Raw genomic sequence first — 22,679 nt, forward strand, 5'->3', positions numbered from 1 at the left:
CTTTCCTTCTGCTAAAAATAGTTCCTGATGGAGTATGTTTCAAAAGTATGTTCTGATGGAGGCCCTAACGTCTCAGGCTTCATTTAAACTAACTTAACTTAGACTTAACTTAAGCATATTTTACTCACCCCCAAGCCGTCCTAGGTGTACATGACTTTCTCAACACAAAGTTATCTTGGCGCTTGCAACAGAAAACTAAGAGAGTTGCTTGGCTGATTTCGAACTCAACGTGTGACGCAGCCACTCTCGGGGACGCACATGTGTTGCTGTGAGCCAGTTATTTAGGTTGCAATTTTAAAACTAGAAATATTTTTGTTGCAAAAACCCATCGATCTGCTTCATAGGGCATGTGATAACCCCACAAATGCATACATGGTCGTTTTCCAACGCAGTACACAAATATATCCGACTTACTGAGCTATAAAATCATGGCCACCATCTATCAGCATTACCAAGCTTGGAAGAACCAGGATACATTTTTTTAAAAACTCAGACTGTGTTTGTCTGAAAAAAGAAAGTCATATACATCTAGGATGGCTTGGGTGCGAGTAAAATATGGCAATTTTTTTGGGGGGTGAACTGTTTTTTTAAACTTTGTGGTCGAAAATTTAAATAAAATTTTATTTCGCTTTTTATATTTTGTATTTAGTAATTTTATGAATGCTTAAAAGCCAGTTCATATTGATAATAAAACATAATAATATTAATAAAAATATCACTTACAGATTAATATATTTACTTAGAAGTGTATGTAGGACTTAGATATGTGCTTTCCGGCCTGGCTTTGTTTTGTTTTGTGAAACCCGCCCACTGCCAGTTTACCCAATCGTGTTTCGGAACCCTGGGTTGCCAGTTGGTGGAAAACACAGCATGTTTCGTTTCATTCTTTGCTTTGTGCTCTCACTCCTGTTGGTGTCGTCAGTCTGGCAACCTGCATGTGTGTCAAGTCTGAAGAGGAGGATATTTAGAATGACTGCAATACCTAGCTCAACCACTCGGTGTCAATCCTGCATATAGAGCCTTTATTTTAAATGTGCAATAACTGTTTAATTTTTCAATATAATTAAAAAATCATAGTCATATTTGTATTATTGTTATTAGCTATTATGGTTTGTTTATACCCCATATGAGAAATGATACTGTACTTCATTAGTCTGGCTTATATTAGAAAAAACACAAACACGCACACAGTAGATAATGCCTGGCAGTAGAGGGCCAGTGCCAATGACAGAGCAGGAGAGCACGAGATGCATCTTATCGGATCAAACAAAGAGCCAATAAGCTTAATGAATTCCGGGTGAGCTGTGAGCCAGCTATTCTCTAAAGGAAGCTGATTGAAATCAGACCGTCGTCCTGAATTATCACTTCATTTGAGGTTCACACTCAGGTAGTGAGAAAAGCTCACCCTGCATCCTGAGACTTCAGCAGGTGAGAGGAGGAGACCGCGGCGTCTCAAATTGTTCTGTGCTCGCGTTGCCCGCAAATAGTCTCTAGAAGCACACAACATTATGAAACAGTATCTGCCAATGTAACTCAGGCTCTACGCAGTTTATGAGGAGATATTGCTTCTCTAGACAGTTCTGCCTCTCAAAAGGAGGATGAAATTTGCGCTCTCTGACACGCTTTGGGCTCGCACAAACCATAAGCCTAGCAAATCTTTTCTAGCAAATCAAACAGGAACAAAAACAATAAATGTAACCTGATTACGTTTATAAATACGTCCCCACCAGGAAATGGCGGAAATCATTTACACTGGCCTCCCAAAGTAAGACACAGTAAAACCTGAGCTGATTTACTGTTAAAAGCTCGGCCTGGGACAGCATTCCCAAAACAAGTTACAATCTGATTGGTTGGATTTATGCAATTTCCGTGAGTCGGGACGCTTTATCAGCCCCCTGGGAATCAAAGACAACGCTTACGATGTACCAGGTTGCTATAGCGGGGGAAGAACTGGTTGCTGGACCGAATTTCAAAGTGTTTTATTTAAGACGCTTAGTAAGCCAGAAAGAGGTTGTGCACTGTTTACTCATGACCTAACCAGCTATGACTGCAACAACTCCCAAAATGTTTAATATGAATTATTTAACAACTTCTTATTGGTCCAAAATTTGGCTCTAAATAACTATGTATTAAACAACAATGTTAAATATATTACATGACGCTCAGAAGGAAATTGCAAGTACTACAACAGTGCTTTTACACTAAATAAATAAATGCATACGTTTTTAATCCCCAGATGGAAATGACAAGTAGCATTATAAAGGTGTTTCTACGCAATTAAATAATATAAAAAAAGGGGATGTGCATCATCATCTCCCATTCTCAAAGCTTGATATTGAAGTGGCATGTAAATAAAGTTTCCATATACAGTGGGTAAATGTTTGCCAGAAGAGGCTGTAATGACAATGTGCAACATATTATGATCGTCGAAGGGCTAATCGAGACTGGAGACGTCCACCAGAAGCTGCTACTAAAACCAGACAGCCAATTACCGGCTTCCCCTCCACACTTAAACACACAGCAGAGAAGTCACATTTCACTTCATAAGTGTGGCACATTGTTGTTAAACGCTTTGTAAAAGCCCTCACCTATGGGCTGCTTCAAAGGCAAGAAGCCAGAGCAAAGCGACACGCTCCCATCTAAAGAGAGTGACAACTGAGAGAGAACACTGTCTGATGGAGAGAGAGGTGTGTGTGTGTGTTAAGTTAAGAACAGCTCAGACAGGTTCATTTCATGCTTCCTGCCCTTCCTCTTTGGCTGTTGTGCCAACCTGTGTCCTTCAAGAGCAAAACACACACATCTGAACACCGCACAAAGACACACACTTAAGCTGAGCTGAGCCTTGGTGTTCCTAGATATGTATCGGTCTATATGAAAGTGACTCTACAGTCCACACAATGTGTGTATCATGTTATACGGTGCACTCTTAAAAATAAAGGTTCTTTATTAGCGTCAACGGTTCCACAAAGAACGCTAACCTTATGCACTGATATATTAATATATGAAGTTAACTGATAATATTATGAAAGATTTTTATTTCAGATAGATATTAATAGAAAAGCAGCATGCTAGAATAATTTCTGAAAGATCATGTGACATTTGAGACTGGAGTAATGATGCTGAAAATTCAGCTTTGCATCACAGAAAAAATATATATTTTAAAAATATATAAAAATAGAGAACAGTTATTTTAAATTGTAAGACTATTTCACAATATTTTTGTTTTTACTGTATTTTTGATCGCATAATCCAGCCTTCTCAGCAATATTAAAAAGACCCATCACTTTTGAACAGAACATAAACATACCATTTAATAATATAAACAATTGAATTGAATGCAAATAATCTTTAACAAGATTGTGAATATCTGTAAAATAAATAAAAAATAGGGCACGATGTAGTGTATATTTTTAGGTAATTTTTCTGTATTTATTTTTTACAGGTGTTTCAGACGTATTTTGAATTTTACAATGCATTGCATTGTGTTTTAGAGTTACGTCTGTAAAATGAATGGATATGTGCCTTGTAATGAGTGGCCAGTACATTTTCTGTTGTTTTATGGAGTCATTTTTACACTTGTGGGTAGCTAGTGAATAAGTCAGCTTATGCAAAAGAAGTGCAACTGTCCAGTGGATCTGCCCCTTCAGTTGTGAATGAGGCTGATATGTCTCAGTGAATCAGATCCAGTTCAATCCTGATGATTAGTCTAGTCTTTTCGGGTTTCTGGCATCTAATGTGCAACTCTGGGTGTTGTTTGTGGCTCTGCTGTTCTTCTGCTAAATCTGGAGATTTATAACCCCATACTGTCTGCCTGGATATTCATACACACACACATATTCAATTTCTGTTTTCTATCTTTAAACGATCAACTGTGCTTCAGGGAAAAAGACGACATTATTAATTTTATATTGTAAGGAAGAAAAAGCTGTAGAATAGCACAAGAAGTGTGTGGCGTGAGATATTCAGGCTAAGACCCCATATACCAGAGGCACTAGAGATGCCTGTAACCAAACAGAATACCAAGTGTTTACTTACGAAGTGTTTTTCTATTCTCAATGTATTCAGCTATTCACAAAGGTTGGAGTCAGACTGAGGGAGAAAGAAAGAGAGAGAGAGAGAGAGAGAGAGAGAGAGAGATGAATAAGAGATCCCTGCGGACGCTGCACTGATATTAATGAGAGCCCTGGTTATTATTGCGGCCAATTTCCTCACCCAATCAGATTGTCTGCTTGCAGAGTGCTCAGGGTTTCCCCTTGAAAGCGAGCAGTACATCACAGACCTACAGAGACTATTGGCTTTTACAGCATCAGTGACCCATCAACCCGAGGACACACACACACACACACACAAACACCAGGAGGAGTGTTTAAGGAGAGCTTTAAATGCCAGTGGTGTTCAAAGTGTGAAGACTCTGTTCTGACATCTCATTCCTCTCACTGCACTGATGTCTGCGTGACGTTTTGTCTCCTCCTCTTCTCCTTACACGGTAGAAAAAAAACCTAAACGTGTCAGACAGGAACAATCGTTTCAATGACCATAATTACAAATGGGATATTGATTTTCAATAAACAAGAAGTCAATTAAGAGGCTTAATAATAATTCCAAACACAACCACAGCATTATTTTGCATCACTGAGCAATGAATGAATCATCTGTTCAAATGATTCGGTTCAATCGTAATGACTGACAGTCTTATTTACAGTGATTTACTGTAAAAAATTTACTTCTTACTAAAATCAACAAAATATTTCTATCAGTGCAAACACACCACCACACAGAATATGAAGACTATCAAACACTTCAGGAGTCGGCTGTCCATGGTACCAGCACAACAACACACAGAAAAATATTGTCTAATTATCATTATCGTTAAAATCCCAGAAAATAATCAAGATATTTTTTTTTTTGGTCAATATTGCACACATTTATTCTCAAGCCGTTTTATGTTTATGTCAACATATTTCCCGCCCACTTGTGGTCTTTTTTTGCATCGGTCTGAAGAAAAATGCAAATTCATTCTTTGCCATTAGGTACCACTTTAAAAACGTTAAAACATTTCAATAAAATCAATTGCATCGTTTGGGAGTTGTTGAACAAATAAGGTAAAAATAAATGCATATTGTAAGAAAATGAAAGCGTTTTTTGACTTAGCATGTCAACCTGTTGTTTAAACATTTCATTATGCCTAATAGGGGTGATTTAATACATGCTAAGAATTTTCATTATTTTACATTATTCAGTGGCAGCATTTGGCTCCAATACTGCTTAGCAATCCAATAATCACGCAAGTTTTTAACTCATTCTTAAGAGGTGCATGAGAACCAAAACTGAGTGCCACTGATTAAAGCGATAAAGCATGAGTAACCTTCTGCAATCTTATGAATAGAATCGCAGACTTGTGGATTACAGCAGGACTAGATTGTGCTGACCAATCAGAAACCAAGAGTGGAATTGCTCATGTTATAAACCTCCAGTGAAACTCACAAACCGAAAGAGAGCAGGTGGCATTTTAATCGCGGGCTTGGGTAAATAAAAGTAAATCTAATAATCAGCTCGGCAATCCTATTACATAATTAGAAGTAGTATTTTATTTAACTGGGAGGATATTTATTTATTTTGCTTCAGATATCAGCGGATCTAAATAAGAGTGTGTGAGTGTGTATGTTTTGGCTCTGGCTTGAGTCCCACATCTGCGAGGAGCTTCTGAGGTGAAATGTGTCCATAATGAGATTAGCGTTAAAAAAAAAAAAAAACGCTCCATAAACTGAAGCACATAGAGAGAGTCAGAGAGAATAATACACACTCTTCTTCTTCTCTCGCTCTCTCTCTCTCCTCACACACACACTCAGTACACAAGGTATAAGAGCTGTAATAGAAAATAGGCCTGTAAAACAAGGCTGCAGATAAAGATCAGGGCGGAGTATCAAGGTGAAGACAGATTATTAACTGCTACTACATCAATTGTACAACTCAATTAAACATCTGTCAGACTGCAGAGTCTGCACATCTCCGGTTCTTTTGTCCAGGGGAACGAGGCCGTAAAATGTATTTAGGCAGGATGATTTAATATTTTGCACTTCAATAATGAAGCACAGGTACAAAATGACGAGAAACATAATGATGATGTTACAAGAATCTTCACGCTTTTCCTTTTTATTTCTGCAGTCAGAAAATGTCACAAAATCAAAGTTATCCTGGTGGGAACAAAGCATTCATTTGACAATGAGCGATCAATCATATTCTCAAACTATGCGCGCGGGGTTTCTGGAAATTTTCACATAAGCACAGTCGATCTCAGAAGCATGAAGATCGGCATGCTGCCGATAACACTTGGCTCTCAGTTTGAAAAATATAATATTGCATGGATGTCTATAGTGGAAGACTAGAATAAACACTGGAATAAACATGCTAAAACTGCTTTGAAAGAACAGCCAGTTTAGATTAATTGTATATCTAAACATTCGTGCTAATTAGATGAACTATCATTAGCTCTTTAACAAAAATATCAGTATTTTAGAAAATAATTGCAACCGTCTAGAACATCTTTCCCACTGCTATGAAATCAATTTTAGTTTCAAGCTGAAATGAGTGTACCTGATACCCGACAGCATGCCACAGATGTTGTTAACACAATTTGCAATTAACCCAGGTTTCAGATTTTCCTTCCAGAAGGAAAATGATAGCAGCTTCATTTGAATCTAATCATGCACCAAATACTACTGTTAACAGTACCAGAAAATACCTGTTAGAAGGTCATAAGGTCAACGTAAACATGGAAGTAATTCTAGTAATTTGTGCGAATGAAAAAAACTAACAAAAAAAAAAACACTGCAGCCCATTTGGGATAAAAAAAAATTCAGAAACAACTTAAAATTCAGTGTTTTTGTTTATTTTTCTCCTTTATTGAAGAAAATTCATGAAAACGGCTAAGATATTATATCAGTTCTCACAGATAAATAATCAAATAGTGCTATTGCTTTTTATGTATAGTACATTCAGTGTCGTAAAAATTTATTAAGCACTTACTTGTTAGAAAACAGACACCTTAAATGTTATATTTCAGTTGTTTTGGGGGTCTGGGACCCAACAGTCCCAAATCTAGTCGAATACTTGATATATAGAGAGAGAAACTTACTCCAAACTGCTTTGAAAGAACAGCCATTATAGCATTATGAGCAATCTTGATTATGAAGTTTTATCCACAATTATCTACTCACTGTACATGTAACAAACTAAAATGAATTGTTTATCTAAACATTCACGCCGATTAGAGGAACTATCATCAGATGTGCTATGAAATCAATTTTAGTTTCAAGCTGAAATGAGTGTACCAAATCTAGTCAAATACTTGATATATAGAGAGAAAAATATACTCCACTGGTGTTTAAGCTTGCCATTGAAAATTTTGTACATTCCCTCGCTACTTTATTGACAGAATACAAACTTTTTATATTCTTTCTTGACATTCGAAAAGGTTTCTACTCTTATTTGGTTAATTGAATTAGATTAAATTAAGAGTGCTTTAGATTTGAAGCACTCTTAACCATTATACACAGTAACTTAACAGCTTCCAGAAAAACACTAAAAGACATTCCTGTTAACATTACTGATTAGATAACTTCCTCCATTCACGTATCCTCCTTTCGGAAGGTATATCAGGTGTTAGGTATCCTAAACAATTTACTTTCGCTTAACCACATAAACACTGACTCGCTGTGCTTGTGCAGTAAAGCGTTCCTAAACACCTTTAACTTGCAAGACCAATAATCTATAGCACAATCTTTGGGACTGTACAGTGCAAGCAGCCACCAAGGCATTTATGGATTCAATTAAATCCCAAATTGATTTTGTAAGTGGCCAAGCAATTAGGAGTGGATTTCAGCCTTGAATGGAGCATGGAGCACCGGTGGCTTTGATCTCAGGAAGAACTGAGCCAAAAACCAAGCACACGCGACAAGACTAAAGCTCGTCCGCCTTTCATGTTTTAAGTGTGGGACTAATCTGTGAGAAAAAGCCAAAGATTCAAGCCACCTCACAATTTTCGCCAAAATACTATTTGAATTTCAATGCACGGAAGTTACATTTAAATTTAATTTTAAATTCAAACTAATTGACAGAACGCCTATAAGACGAACAGAATGACGGAATTATCAATATACCGACTGACAGACAGAAAAATAGTACAGAAAACAGAATTATCGAACAATATAGAATGGTATAGATAAAATGAATGATAGAAAGAATAGAACACAGAATGAAAGACGGTGAACAGAATGAAGTGTGGATGGCATAGATGGACGGATTGATAAACGGAAAGGCAGAGTGAAAAACAGACAGAACTGCAGAATGAAAGATTGATGACAGAATGACAGAGAGAATGATAGATAGATAGAAAGTACGATACAATGATAGTGAAAACAATACATAAATTAACGGAAGAACAGACAGAATAGCAGAATGAAGGATGGATGACAGATTGACAGAGAGAATGATAGATAGATAGATAGATAGATAGATAGATAGATAGATAGATAGATAGATAGATAGATAGATAGATAGATATCCTGTCAATGAAATGTCAGTTTGATGGTAGCTTCATCCTGACTAGCAAGAGAGCAGCTAAAAACAACAGCCAATGAGATTAGAGTGGTAAAAAAAAAAAAATAGCACACTGCCACCAACATTTCGTCTCGAACACCATTTCATCCATACTTTTCAGCTCATTTCTTGGAAATCAGTGTAAAAGTGGCCGCATAGCCCTCCCCACTACTTGATTTCAAAGTAACAGGCCGTCGCCTGCAGACTCGAGACGGCTGGAGCCGAGCGCCGCTAGAATAGAGTCATCATGCGGCGCAGTCAATTCAGAATGCGTTACATTCGCTACCTTTCAAACACACTTAATTCACGCACTTTAACTCCAGAGAACACGACTGCCTTCCCAAACAGACCAATAACAGCTCAGAGTCACGTCCTTAGCGACGGTCAATCAGATCAATACCGCAAGGGGCTCCGTACGGAGCGCTCATTCTTCTCATCCTCACGTAATGACCTAACACCCGCTCCTCCACGGAGAGGCGGAGGGGGAAAATGAGAGGTTCCTCCTCTCCGCGCTCCCGGTGGAGGAAATTAGGCAAGTAAGCAATAGGATTTGAAAGGCTATTGTTGTCGGCATGGGCTCCGTTTCAACAGAGAGACTGAAACAAAATAAACGGCTTATTGCTCGGCATTGAGGACCCTTGGAAAAGCGGCGTGGTGAGAACACACGCAAACAACGGGCTCACATTTGTAAACTGACAGAAAGGAACACAACAACTGGGTTACAACGAACATTTACGTATTAGCATTCATGGGAGATATTTAGACTCGGCAAAGTGAACTATTGGACTGTACTTCTAGCAGGGTCAATAAGAAGTCACACCAAATAGGACTACAGAAAACAGCTTATTCTCCAGGAACTGCTCATTTTAGGGCAGTTAGCAAAAGAGCCGCAGCTTTTTCAAAGGAACATTAATCTCAACGAGCATAACACAAAATAAAACATTAGGCTGTAATTTGACGTAAAAAACGCATAACGAATGCTGAACAGAACTGGAAATGGGACGCAATCACTCGAGGTTTGTCTCGAGCAACGTAACTTGTAATTTGCCGCCAATAGCACAGTTATCAAAATGTTGCAATAAGATGCTTTAAACGAAATACTGCGTTTTGTTAGTCGTTTGTGATATGTAAATGAACTGTAAAGGAGTGGTATGAATCGATATTTGGGAATAAATGCAGTCGCTCTTTCAGTGAATTAAAAATAAATAAATAATTATAGTATTTTTTAAAACACTGCTGACGAAGGATGAATAAAGAATGAATGTTGCACATTTTTATCCACATAGACTTAAAATGGGTTTTCACTTATATTATATTATATTATATTATATTATATTATATTATATTATATTATATTATATTATATTATGCTCCCTTTAGCCAAAAGGCTAAGGAAACCCAACTTCCACAATGCAGTGGACAGCAATCCTCTGTCAATCTAACTGTCCACGGGCAGACATACAAAAATGCAGAGGTGCAAACCTTAGTTTTAACAAAAGCCCTGGAGCAATTTGCCTCACTGGCAAATAAACTACCAGGAGCTGGCAAAATAGAGAAGAGTACACATTGTCCATATACTACAGATATATTTGGCATTGGCTGAACTGGCTTATTAAAATATCACGGTGTTGTCGCACCACTGAAGAGTAGTGCAAAAAAAGCTCACTTTCTTCTCTATATGCATTGGCAGAAGAATGAAGTTGCAAGAACCAGTACTGTTTTATTTGAAATGTGACCGGTTCTGGATAAGTTGTTTCCCAACCCTATTAATAAGCAGAAAGGACAGGGTAGTGGGTAGCTAACAACAGCATACATAACACAAATCCCAGATGAGGCAGGCCAAAAAGACTTCAGTCACTGTCAAATTATCATATTCTCATGAACTAACAACACAATTCTGATAATAAGAATATGCCACCATCATTGTCGAGTGCACTGAACAATATTGACACAAAGCATCAATCAGCTCCCTCATGAAAGCAGATGATGTTCTCTAGAGCTCTGTTACATTTGAACCAAGATCACGTAGCTTTGAAGAATGGCGGTTTAAACCAATCTTAAAGCGAGTGCAGCCGGACATGTTGATTAGTATGGAAGTTGTGTTCATGCAAGCTGAGTGGAGAAACTAAATCTGACCTTGCAGGCACACTGCTTTAATCAGACATTAATTAGCAGATGAGCTCTGACGAGCTTTCCCCCTCTCGTCCTCTTGTGGGTGCTGCTCCGGCATATTGTAGGGATGAAACGAAAGCAGAAAGATGCACACACACACACACGCACACAAGCACAGTGATGATATATGAGCTAGGATATAAGTGGGGCTAACAAATATTCAAGATTTATTTAACAGTCTAATAGAAATGCATTAGAATGCTGGTGGAGCGAAACATCTACTTAATGAAATTAAAATCAAATACAGATAAGCAAACAAGCAAAAAGAGACTGAGATTATGTTCATGCTTTGGCAGCCATATACATATACAGGGGATGCAATAACAAATTAATATGAAACAATAATAAATGTAGCTGAAACTTAAATAATACTTTAGTAAAAAATTAAAAAGAACAGCATTTATTCAAAACAGAAATCTATCTTAACAAAGTCTTTAATATAGTTTTAAAATTTATTTTAACACACCCTTGATGAAAAGAAAAAATTCAAAAGATTTCTATTTTAAGTAAATGCCGTTCCTTTTTATTTTATTTTTTTACATTTTTGAAACTTCTGCACGGCATCACAGGAATTAATTACATTTTAAAATATATGCAGCCTTGATGAGAATAAGAAATAATTTATTTATTTTATATATTAATATATTTATAAACATAACATACTATTCTTAAATATGCATGCATTAAAAAAAAAAAAGAGTTTGGATGTGATTATATTATCTACATAGCATGTTTTTGTGTCCTACCTACAATATTGTGGACTAAAAATTGCTGTACTGACCAATCATAAAGGCATCTGCTTTATATTGCATGATATATCCAGGCTTCATTAAAAATCACGTATTATCACGATGATACACCAGAGAGCGTCCTGTGTACGACATCTGCTCTCACCTGCCTCATTACAGCAACACACACATCACAGAGGGTCCTGATGGTGAACTGCTGGTGAGTTGGATCTAGCAGCTGTGTACCTGAGTCCCACTGGTACAGACCACGAGCTAATTATAGAGAATTATTAAGATTTATCTGTCTCGTTCTCAGAGCCAATGATCTCATCAACCCTCACTTCTCAAAGTTAATCGGCAAACTGGCTTTTGACTTAATTGCTCACGTGTAAGTCTCACCCAAACAAACAGATACACACGCCGGTAAATACAAACACGGCTAACGTTGCAATTCATTATAATGATACGATCATAATTAAAACTGCAGTAAAAGCGGGGCAGTGTATTTAGATGACTTTAGTTTCTGCATTCAGTGAACTGTTAAAGAAATGATATGCATGCACACATACAGTGTCCTCCAAAAGTTTAGAAATGCCCTAGGCAAAGTTAGTTTTTGAAAGATTATTAGCATACATCCTTATCATTTAGTGATGCCAGTGCACCGATAAAGGGTTTTGAAACTACAAATTTATCAAAACATACTTTATGAAATGAAAATTTCATGAACTCAGAGTTTAGAAATAGTAAAATACTACAGCTATTAAGCTATAAAATGCCAGATTTATGATGTACAAAACAAACTGTGTCAATCAATCAGCGAAGCTACAATATCATTCAAAAATTTGGAATAATTATGATTTCGTCAGGATTTTAAAACGAGTTTCTTATTCTCACTAAGGCTGCTAATATTTACTAAAGACTGGTGAAATGGCTGCTGAAAAAACTGACTTTGCCAATACAGGAATGAATTACATTTTTAAAGTATATTAAATAATAAAAACAGTTTTTTTAAATTCTAATGATATTTCACAATATTACTGTTTTTGAACAAAAATAAAAACGCAGCCATGTTGAGAAAAAAAACAATAATTATAATAATTACCAGCTGTGTTTTATCTTCATAAAGCAAAACTAAAAACCCTTTATTAAATCTAATCCTGTAATTAAACTGACCGCTTATATCTATATGTAATAAAAAAACACTATTTCCTGTCATCGGTTATTATTATTCCATTACTTTACCCAGATAAGGAATTACACTGACATTGTCTAATCCTTGTTCGTATTTTCAAACTTTTGGAGGACGCTGTATATCACACAGCCTGCTTCAGCTCATGCTGAAGTCACTCGGGTCACAATCTGGCAAGATACAATGGCACAAAAACAGGGGAATAATACCTATATGCACCAGCTCCAGATGCTGGAGAAGGTTGTCATTGGAAAATATGGAAATGAGTGAAGTTGGTTATAACACTTTTAAGGTCAGTAGTAGAAGGGTCAGATTCACTTAGCCTTTTAATTCAGTCTTCACATGCCCAGGCATACACACACACACACACACACACACACTGCTTGTACAGTAAAGCTCAGAAATGCTGGTGGGATTTGTAACAGCACCATGCGGCCGGAGGTGTCCAGACACACTGACACACTAATGAACTCCGCTGCTGACCAATAAATCAACTTCTCACCCACAGCTGAACAACTTCAGATGTCAGACTCAAGGCCTCCAGGCACATGTAAGGATATAATGAGGTGGAGAATGCAGCAATAAGGCAAGAAAATACTCAGCTGTCTGTCTAAATGACTTAAGAACGCACTAATTTGTACATAACAGATATCACACTGAAACCAGCCAGTGGCACTTGCCTAACTATTACCATTGCTCGTATTTATGGTTATGTTTAAAAAAAAAAAAAAACATGCAGGGCAGAGTGAAACATTGAGGTTTGGCTTTGTTCTATCATCAAATGACTCCTATATATAGTGTCTATAATTAATTCAGATCGAACAGCTTAAGAAATATTTCACACACACAAAAATAGCTATAAGGTTTCTCACCCTCAATCCATTGATGATAAGTTTGTTTATTCATCAGAACATATGAGCATTACATCGCTTGCTCACCAATGGATGTTCTGCAGTGGATGGGTGCCGTCAGAATGAGTCCAAAAAGCTGATAAAAACATCACAATAATCCATAAGTAAACCACATGCCTTCAGTCTTGTTTGTAGGAAACAAATCCATCATTAAGGCGTTTTAAATTAAATAGGAGTTATATAAATGAGATTTGGGAAAACATAACTTTTTATCAGAAAGTAAAGTAGAAGTAGTACAAAAGTAATGGACATATATAACTTAACTGTTTTCACTTGATATGTGCATACTGCATTTCTCTCAAGAATATTTAGTTTTTTAATTTGAGGAAGCATTATTATAGATAAGGGACTCCTCAATTTCATCCAGAAGCAATTGTTTTCAAGTTAAAAGGTCTTGATGTATTTGTTTCGTACTTATATGGAGCTTTTCATTTCAGAACTGGATTCATGTGGTTTACTTGTGGATTATTGTGATGTTCTTTTCAGATGTTTGGACTCCCTTTCTGACGGCACCCATCCACTGCATAGGATCCTTTAGTGATCAAGTGATGTAATACAAAATTTCCCAAAATCTGTACAATCTATATATCTTCAGTGACCTCGTTTCAGCTTTAACATTAACAAATAAGTATTATACATCAAGCTGCTTTTACATAAAAAGCTTAACAATACCGCTTGAAACCGCCCTAGTAGCATAACACAATGTTCTAGAATGTTTTATTACTTTGAAAGAGCCATTCAAAATCAAACTGACAGCAACATCACACTGCCTCTGATTGGTGTCTCTACACTATAAACGTCTTCTTGCATTTCAGTTTGACCCTAGCAACAACCCAGAACACCATAGCAACCTCAAAGTAATGTGCTTAAAATCACTCAGAAGACAGAGGGCTTCTATTTAGTACATTTACAATAGATAAACTTTTAATACTCATCCCAAGAAATAGTATAAGAAAAAAACGCCAAGGCACAGCTCTGAACTTTCAGTGGTTTATTTCTCTCGGATAAATGGAGTGTTAAATCAATTCTATTTTCTAACGTAGCACTCGTTTTTACTTAAGTGTTTCATCTCATCTTACATGCTCATGAGTTAACAGAGTGCCCGATCATTACCAATACCATAAGCGCCGTCTGTAACCAGTTTACTTAAAACGTCAAAAACAAACACCCGTCTCTCTCACCTCTCAACGAGCGCTGACAGGAAGAGCTAAAAAACACAATTAGCGCTGAAGAGCGACTAGCAGCTCTATTATGCAGAAATGCTAATCCATCTCCCACCGAGGCGGCCGTGCTGGAACAATTAACGGGTGGAGGGTGTAATTCGTGTGTTTGATATTGAGATTTTGCAGAGGAGGGACTTTAATCAAGATCAATTGCTTCAAAGCAATCAGGCATTTGCCTTGTTTTGTCCGAACGTTTCACTCCTTGACTCTCTAAGGATTTTCTCAGGAAAAAAAAAAAAAAAAAAAAAAGAGTAATTGTTTCTTTCTTCTTCCTTTACCAACACTCCAGCCAGTTCAAATGTACAGTAAAGATTTAAATGGGAAGTCTTAGCTGAAATTGCACAAGCTTAAAAAAAAACTGATAGCATAAGTTATTCAAGCAACTCCACGGGAAAGAAAAATCGCAAATGAGATCTTTTTATAATCTCTCAGCTTTCTTTTAGATATCAGGGGAGACTTTGCTTACCTTTTCTGCTTTGCGGTAAATCTCACATGTGTTCTCGAGAATGTCAGAACAGATATCATATCAACAAAGTCTTAAAGGTGGAGTATGCAAGATTGACAGCTGGAGGTTGAAATGGGTTCTGAACAAACAGAGGCATTCAGCCCCGGAACACACACTTTAGAGCAGAACCGGCTATAGGTTTTTTTTCTCAGAGAAACAGTTATGTAAAACGTGTTTCCTAAACATCTACAAACTTGTGTTGTTATGTATTTATTTATTTCATTCTTTTGGCTTTAGAGAAGTAAAAAAAACTTACATACAGCACCTTGAAAGTGACAGTTCGCTCAAAAATGAATGCCCTGTCATCATTTACCTCAAGCTGTTCCAAACCTGTATGGATTTCTTTCGGCTGTTGAACACAGAAGATTATATTTTGAAAAAGTTAGCCGCTTTATTACAAAAAATACTAAAGTCAATGGCTACGTCGATTGTTTGGTTACCAACAAAAGAAAGAGGGTGAGTAAATGATGGCAGAGTTTTTGGGTGAACTATCTCTTTAAGTGTCCTGAGCTATGAAATGGCCAACTCAACGCAATATCTTCCTCTAGGATGCTTGCTTCTGTTAGTTGAAAAGAATTATGTACCTAGGCATGTATTTAAGAGACAACAGCCAGGTCTTAAGTATCCCAGACACAGACAGCAATAAGTAAAAATGGTCAGTGGGTAATGACTGTTGAAATGGCTCCCCGGGGCTGGTAAAGGCTATACAGAAGACTGCTCGTGACACATTCATGACCCTCAGCGTTACAGGGAATAACATTAAAATCATTTTCAGCCGTGCACAGGTTCAAACCTGACTCGGAGCGAAGGCCAGTTATAGACTCGGGTCTGACACAAATCATGAGTTCGCACCTGTGCACAATTAACTGCACCCTCCCTGAGGACCGTTTGCTCGGATGGGGCTCTTAACTCAGTCTTTAGAGGAGTCTGTTCAGATGAGTTATTGAACCTTTCTGATTTCTACCAGCACTCCATCTTCATGCTTTTTTTCAGCAAATTAAAGAGTTAAGCAAATTAAAGCTAAATGTACTATTAAGTCTATTGCGTGTTAAATTACTTAAATCTAATTTTCTCTATAAGTATCCATATCTCTATATGCATATATTTTACCATATCATTCCAAAATTGCAGAAAATTCAAGTTCGCCTTCATAGGAATAAGATAAACTGTAAAATATCATTACATTAAAATGTAAATATATTAAATATAATCCTGAAATTCTAATAATATGTCACAATGTTAAAGTTTTTAAAATTGTACTTTCAAATAAATGCAGCCTTGGTGAATTGAGATTGTTCGGGAAGAAAATATGATTTAGTTCAGCAAGGATGCATTCTATTAATCAAAAATGATATTAAAGACATTTTTAATGTCACAAAAGGATTCTAAAAATGCATGGTTATCAAAATAAACTTTTTAACACTGATAAAAAATGTTTTGTGAACATCAAATCTGCAAATTAGAATGTTTCTGAAGCATTATGTGTCCTTTACGTGACATAAAATATAGAAAAAAATCTATATATAAACAGTATCTAAAATAAAAAAAAGTTATTTTGAATTGTGATATTTTGCAAATACTATTTAACTTTATTTTTGATCAAATAAATGCAGAATAAAACAATTGTTACTAAAAATATAATTTGTTAAACTTTCTAAAAGGAATTTTTGGCAAGTTTAGTTCACGTATGGCTACAAATATGTACATAAGAACTGGTACGCGCGCACGCACACACACACACACACACACACACACACACACACAGACACGACAGACAATTCCATTTTCCTCCCTGTTTCTCTTTCTATCTCTCTTTTTCCTATTACGAAGGCTGGACTTTGGTACAGTTATTTAATTTAAATGCCATACAGTCATGTTGAGATGGATGGAAGTAATACCACTGATAATGACTTTGATAATGAAAGACTCTCAATCCGAAAAAACCGAGAGCTTGTGTGTTTTTGAAGAAAGGAGACCAACCAGCAGCTCATAGGCCGGGGCGAGCGTGAATATGTTTATATTCCGCATAAGGAACGTCTCTTGGACTGCTGGATTTGTGTAAATTGAAAGGTATCACGAAACGACCACAGAGAGAGAGGCAGAGAGCGGTCACATCGCTCAGTCCTAATGCGCTTACGGAGCCATGCATTCATTAACGTCTAAAACAACAGAAAAACCATTCTCAGCTTCAGAGGGGGAACCGAATCAATTTATTTCTATTTCATTTATTAGCATCAATTCACACAACTGAACAGGCGGGACAAAGCCATTTTCTCCTGGCATAACCAGTCCCCAAAAGGAACAGAAGAGGAACAATAAAACAGAGATGATTATGCAAATTGCACCAACAGGTATATCAAATAAAAGCTATGAGAAACATAATAGCTCAGTTCCAAAATCCAGAAAGCTGGCCAATAATTGTGCGCATTATGGGTTTTTAATGTTTTGCATAAATACTGTTGCATCTAGGATTGTTATATAATCATACATGGCTACGCATTGACTATACAAAATGCAAAAAATACGATTATGAAGCGCCTCGCGAGTCTCCAGGCTCTTCTGTGATTGATGGCTTCCTGACCAATAAGCATCACCCTCCTGTGGCCTCCATCAGCGAGAGTCAGAGGTTGTGAAGTAGGTCATGTTTTCCTGACGTGTCCGATGGCATTTCTATGGTAACGGCTTGTTAGAAAGGGCTGTCAGGCTGGTGTGACGCAGCCCCGCTCCACCACTGAGCACTGTCTTGCCCCATTTAATGCCCTTTCTTTCAGTTTAAAGCTGATGACATGCAAACTCTCCCATGGCAACCAATTTGGACGCCTCGGAAGAATCCATTTATCAATTAATAATGCCTAATACTTGACGGAAGGATACCAAGTGTTTGAATTCCGGCTCGATGTGAGTCGCTAATGAACGCAGAAAGTCTTCCAAAGAGACGCATGACACAAAATGAATCAAAGCGATTTATCCTTTATGCGACTTGTAGTTCAGCCATAATTTCGTCAAAATGTCATTACAAAGATGTATGACTTTGTTCTGAGGAACGCACAAATAAAATTAAATGTATATTTAACGCAGGAATTCTGAATTAACAGAGCAAATTAAGACAATAATAATTTTTTTTTCTCATTTTACTGTACAAACTATCCATATAAATATACATACATACATACCTACCATACATACCTCCAATGGTATTTATATGGTTATGGCTTGTTAGAAAGGGAAAACTTAAAATAAAATAAAATAAAATACTTGCCATTTTTAAAAATTATTTATTATTTATTACTATAAATTATTAAATTGCGAGTTATTTTTATTTTAAGTTTTTTTAATTACTTTATTCACATACGTGTGAGAAAGAATGCAATCTATTTAATTCATTTATTTTCATTTTACGGGACTAAAATGTATCATAACATCTAAATGTAAAAATAAACGGAAATAAAATTAATTTGAAATACTACAAAATATTACACATTTTAAATATAATTTGAATAAAAATATTATAAAAAAAACACATTGCAAAATTACTAAAACTCATACTAAAACTAAAATGATAATCAAAGGTAAAGCAAAATATGAATAAATAATAATACATTTTCTATATTAATTTTACACAGGTGTTATAGCATTATGATTTACGTGTTTTATCTTCTTGTGTTTTATGGTTAAGCAAAAAAGGTTCTCATCCTTTTCTATCGTTTCTCTACTTATTTTTCTCTTACATTATATAAATGCCATATAAATAATGCTAAAATAAAACCGATCATAAATTCTTAAATGATGCTTTTAATTGGCTTCCTCCTTTATTAGCCATGTGTTAAAGATGCTCTACTTAACACCAACAAAGTTCAATTAAATTTAATAAACACTTGCATTCACGCGAACACACACATGCATGCCTGAACAGACAAACAACAAACGAGTTGCGCGTGTGTGTGTGTGTGTGTGAGAGAGTGTGAGCATGTGTTTAAAAAAGTGAAAGTGAGAATATTGTCACATACCTGCTGCTGGACTCAAAATAAGTGCACTAAAAAGCCTGACATCAGCATGTGTCCATGTGCAACCTGAGACTGTAGTACAGGTGAGAAGCACAGCGTGCTCACGTTCCCTGAGTACATTAATGGTGCTAATAGGATCACGCTTACCATCTGTTCCCTGTAGCATGATGCACACTATAAATAGCACTTCAGCGGCAGGAGACTACGGGATAGCCCAGGTACTTCCTTGCCTTAAAAGTGATCTCCTGTGCGAAAGGAAAGATCAGGGGTCAGGGTTAATGAGGGTGAGCCAATTAGACTAATTAAACAGCATCTACTCCCCAGAGGTGAAAAAAAAAAAAAAAAAAAAATATATATATATATATATATATATATATATATATATATATATATATATATATATATATATATATATATATATATATATAATGTAAATTTAATTTAATTTATTTTACATTTTTTTATTAAATGCAGAAATTAAATGAAATTAATTAAATTAAATTCATATATATCTTCCACATTAATGTGCACCGAGAAACTGCTCAGAATAAAACTAAGAACATGCATTTAAATTAAATATATTCTGATAAATTCTAAATGTGAAGATGGGTGAAAGCAGAGCTAGGCTAGCTTTGGCACAAACTCCATATTTTTCATAGCAAGTCATTGGCTGTTTCCATTGCTGTGCATGCCTGTAATGCAGCTTTGGGCCGTTTCGGGTAATTACCGGAGATCAGATTATAGTTATGCTATACTCCAAAAGTTTTAATCTAAAACCAGCAGCATTGCATTTAAATCATAATTCAAATGATTGAATCAAAAATAGTCCCTCCATTTGAATTCCATGCCAGCCATCTATCTTGTGTTAAACAGCTTAGAAAGAGAGAATATGTCTTGGTGTTTAACAGACGGGCCGTGCAAAACTCAATCAGAGTGCAGTGACTGCATCAAGCTAAATAATTCACAGCCAAAAGACGCCCCTTCTTCACAATGTCCCATCACACTCTCCCTCTCACAAACAACTTCTGTGTTTGTGTCTATTCCTCCAAAGAGCACCTCAGAAACTCACCGTCACCCTGTGATCTACACAGCTGTCAAGAACCTTCCACAGTCCACTAGCCACTACTGAGGATCTCCGTCAATGTAAACAGTCACAAAAGCAACTTTTCTGAAATCTGCCGATAGACAGTAAAGATAGAAATATTACTTGATATCCTGTTCCCAATCTGAATTTCAAAAAGATATATTATTGCTGCTTTTTGTGTCACAAATCTTTTATCAGAACTCGCAATTCTGATTTTGTTTCTCAAAATTAACTTATATAAAGAGATATAAAGATATATAAAGTATAAAGATATATAAAGCGAGATATAAAGTCAGAATTGCAATATATAAAGTCATTGCATATTGCATATTAAGTCACAATTGTGACTTTCTAGCTTTGATTTTTTTTTTTCTTAAAATTGTGAGATGCAAACTTGAATTGCGAGTTATAAAGTCACAATTGTGCCATCTTTTTTTATTTAATTGCAAATTTATATCATGCAATTCTAAGAAAAGGGTCAGAATTGCGAGATAAAAAGTCTCAATATTTTTGGGGGGGCTTTTTCATTTTTATTCTGAATGCTGGGGTAAAAAAAGCCACACCAGGGTTCATGAGTTCCACCTCATTCTGAGACGTCACTGACCGCTAGAGGGAATAAACAAGGCAATCTGGATGAGTTGTCTTGACTTAACAGGATATTACACTGACTGCGCTAGCAGCTTTTAACTTTTGTTAACTGCTGGTAAAACAACAGCAGGGTCACATGGTTTCATTACTCTTTAGATCCCTTCCATGGCCGCCCCCTCATCACAGACGGGCTAATTCACAAGGTCATGCTCGTAGATAATCGCTCTTGGTATTTCCTGTTAGGATTTGTGAAACGCAGGAGGGAGAAAACAGAAAGTGTGCTCTTCTCTTTTTGACAGAGTTTTGGTTGAACCCAAGTGTTTCCCACTTAATACACCACCTCAAGAGAGGTCCTGAAGGGCAATATCACAAGTTTTCAAAACAAAATAGTAACACTTTACAATAAGGTTCATTAGCTAACGTTAGTTAATATGAAGTAATTCCACAGCATTTATTAATTCATTATTAATAGCTTGTGCTATTAATAAAAAGCTGTTAGCACATAGCCACTTACCTGTTTACATTGTACATACATATATATTACATTTTATTTTATTGTCATATATTATTGTTATTTTGACGTGAGCTCACATGAACTAACAATGAATGGTTGTATCTTTATTAATTAACATTTAAAGATCAATAAATATTATAATAAATGTATTGTTCATTGACTGTTCATGTTAACAAATGTTAACAAATGACACATTGAATTAAAATGATCAACAAACCTACTTTCCCAATGTGGATAAAAATTTTAAACATCTTAAACATCTATTCATGTAGCTTTGCAGCAAATTACGTTTGTACAATATATTGATTATGTCATGCTGATAGCTACACATGGCAAAAAATGCATGGTAAAAAAATCAGTTAATGATGTAATCATTACAATGGAGACAATGAACACGATTAAAAGCAATGATTATATGTTGCAATCAAACTTATGCCTAATCGGCTGTACAATAAGATAACTGACCCTGGCCTATTAAAGCCTCCAACTAATCCCAATAATATTCCTCATGCACTGCCGTCTGTGATGTGAAAGTACTGCGGAGGAAATGAAACACAGAGAGCCGTCAAATGAGACACTAACGTGAGACACGCTGACAAGGCCTGCGTTCAAAGCGCAGGCGAGTAAGAAACTTCTGGAGACGTAAAGAGAGCGAACAATGGTGGTGTTTCATTGCTTGATTTCACCAGGCTCAACCCAGCAGCTTTATCACTTCTTACCCTGAACCTGGGACCTGTGATTAAACCTCAGCAATCCGACTTGACCTTCAAACTATTCTACTGTAGACAATCAACCCGATCGATTTCAAGAGAGCCTTCTAACAAAATGAGTTTTCTAGATACACTACTGTTCAAAGGTTTTAAAGTAATTATGCTTATTCATCAAGGACACGATAAATTTATCAAAAGTGACGTAAAAAAAAGGAACAGTTTCCACAAAAACATGTGTCAAAACAGCATATAAAAATGTATATTAATTATTATTAATTAACGTGATACTGAAGAATGGAAATAATGACGCTGAAATTTCAGCTTCGCGTCGCATGGAATAAATTACATTTAAAAAATACATTGAAGAAAAAATTTTTATTTTACAATATTACAAATTTTACTGTGGTTTTATATAGACAAATGAATTCATTAAAGCATAAGAGAGTTTATCAA

At 36.1% G+C, this 22,679-nt stretch overlaps 1 protein-coding gene across 1 annotated transcript in view; it reads right to left on the reverse strand.

Moving 5' to 3' along the window:
* The window catches only part of shank3a (SH3 and multiple ankyrin repeat domains 3a), a 225,513-nt gene that overhangs the window by 173,938 nt on the left and 28,896 nt on the right, over positions 1 to 22,679 (reverse strand). Inside the window, exon 2 of the mRNA XM_043264469.1 lies at positions 19,478 to 19,575. The gene's annotated coding sequence lies outside the window, so the exon portion shown is untranslated. The remainder of the gene's footprint in view (positions 1 to 19,477; positions 19,576 to 22,679) is intronic.

This window comes from Puntigrus tetrazona, chromosome 18, assembly GCF_018831695.1.
Source record: "Puntigrus tetrazona isolate hp1 chromosome 18, ASM1883169v1, whole genome shotgun sequence".
Classification (NCBI taxonomy): domain Eukaryota; kingdom Metazoa; phylum Chordata; class Actinopteri; order Cypriniformes; family Cyprinidae; genus Puntigrus; species Puntigrus tetrazona.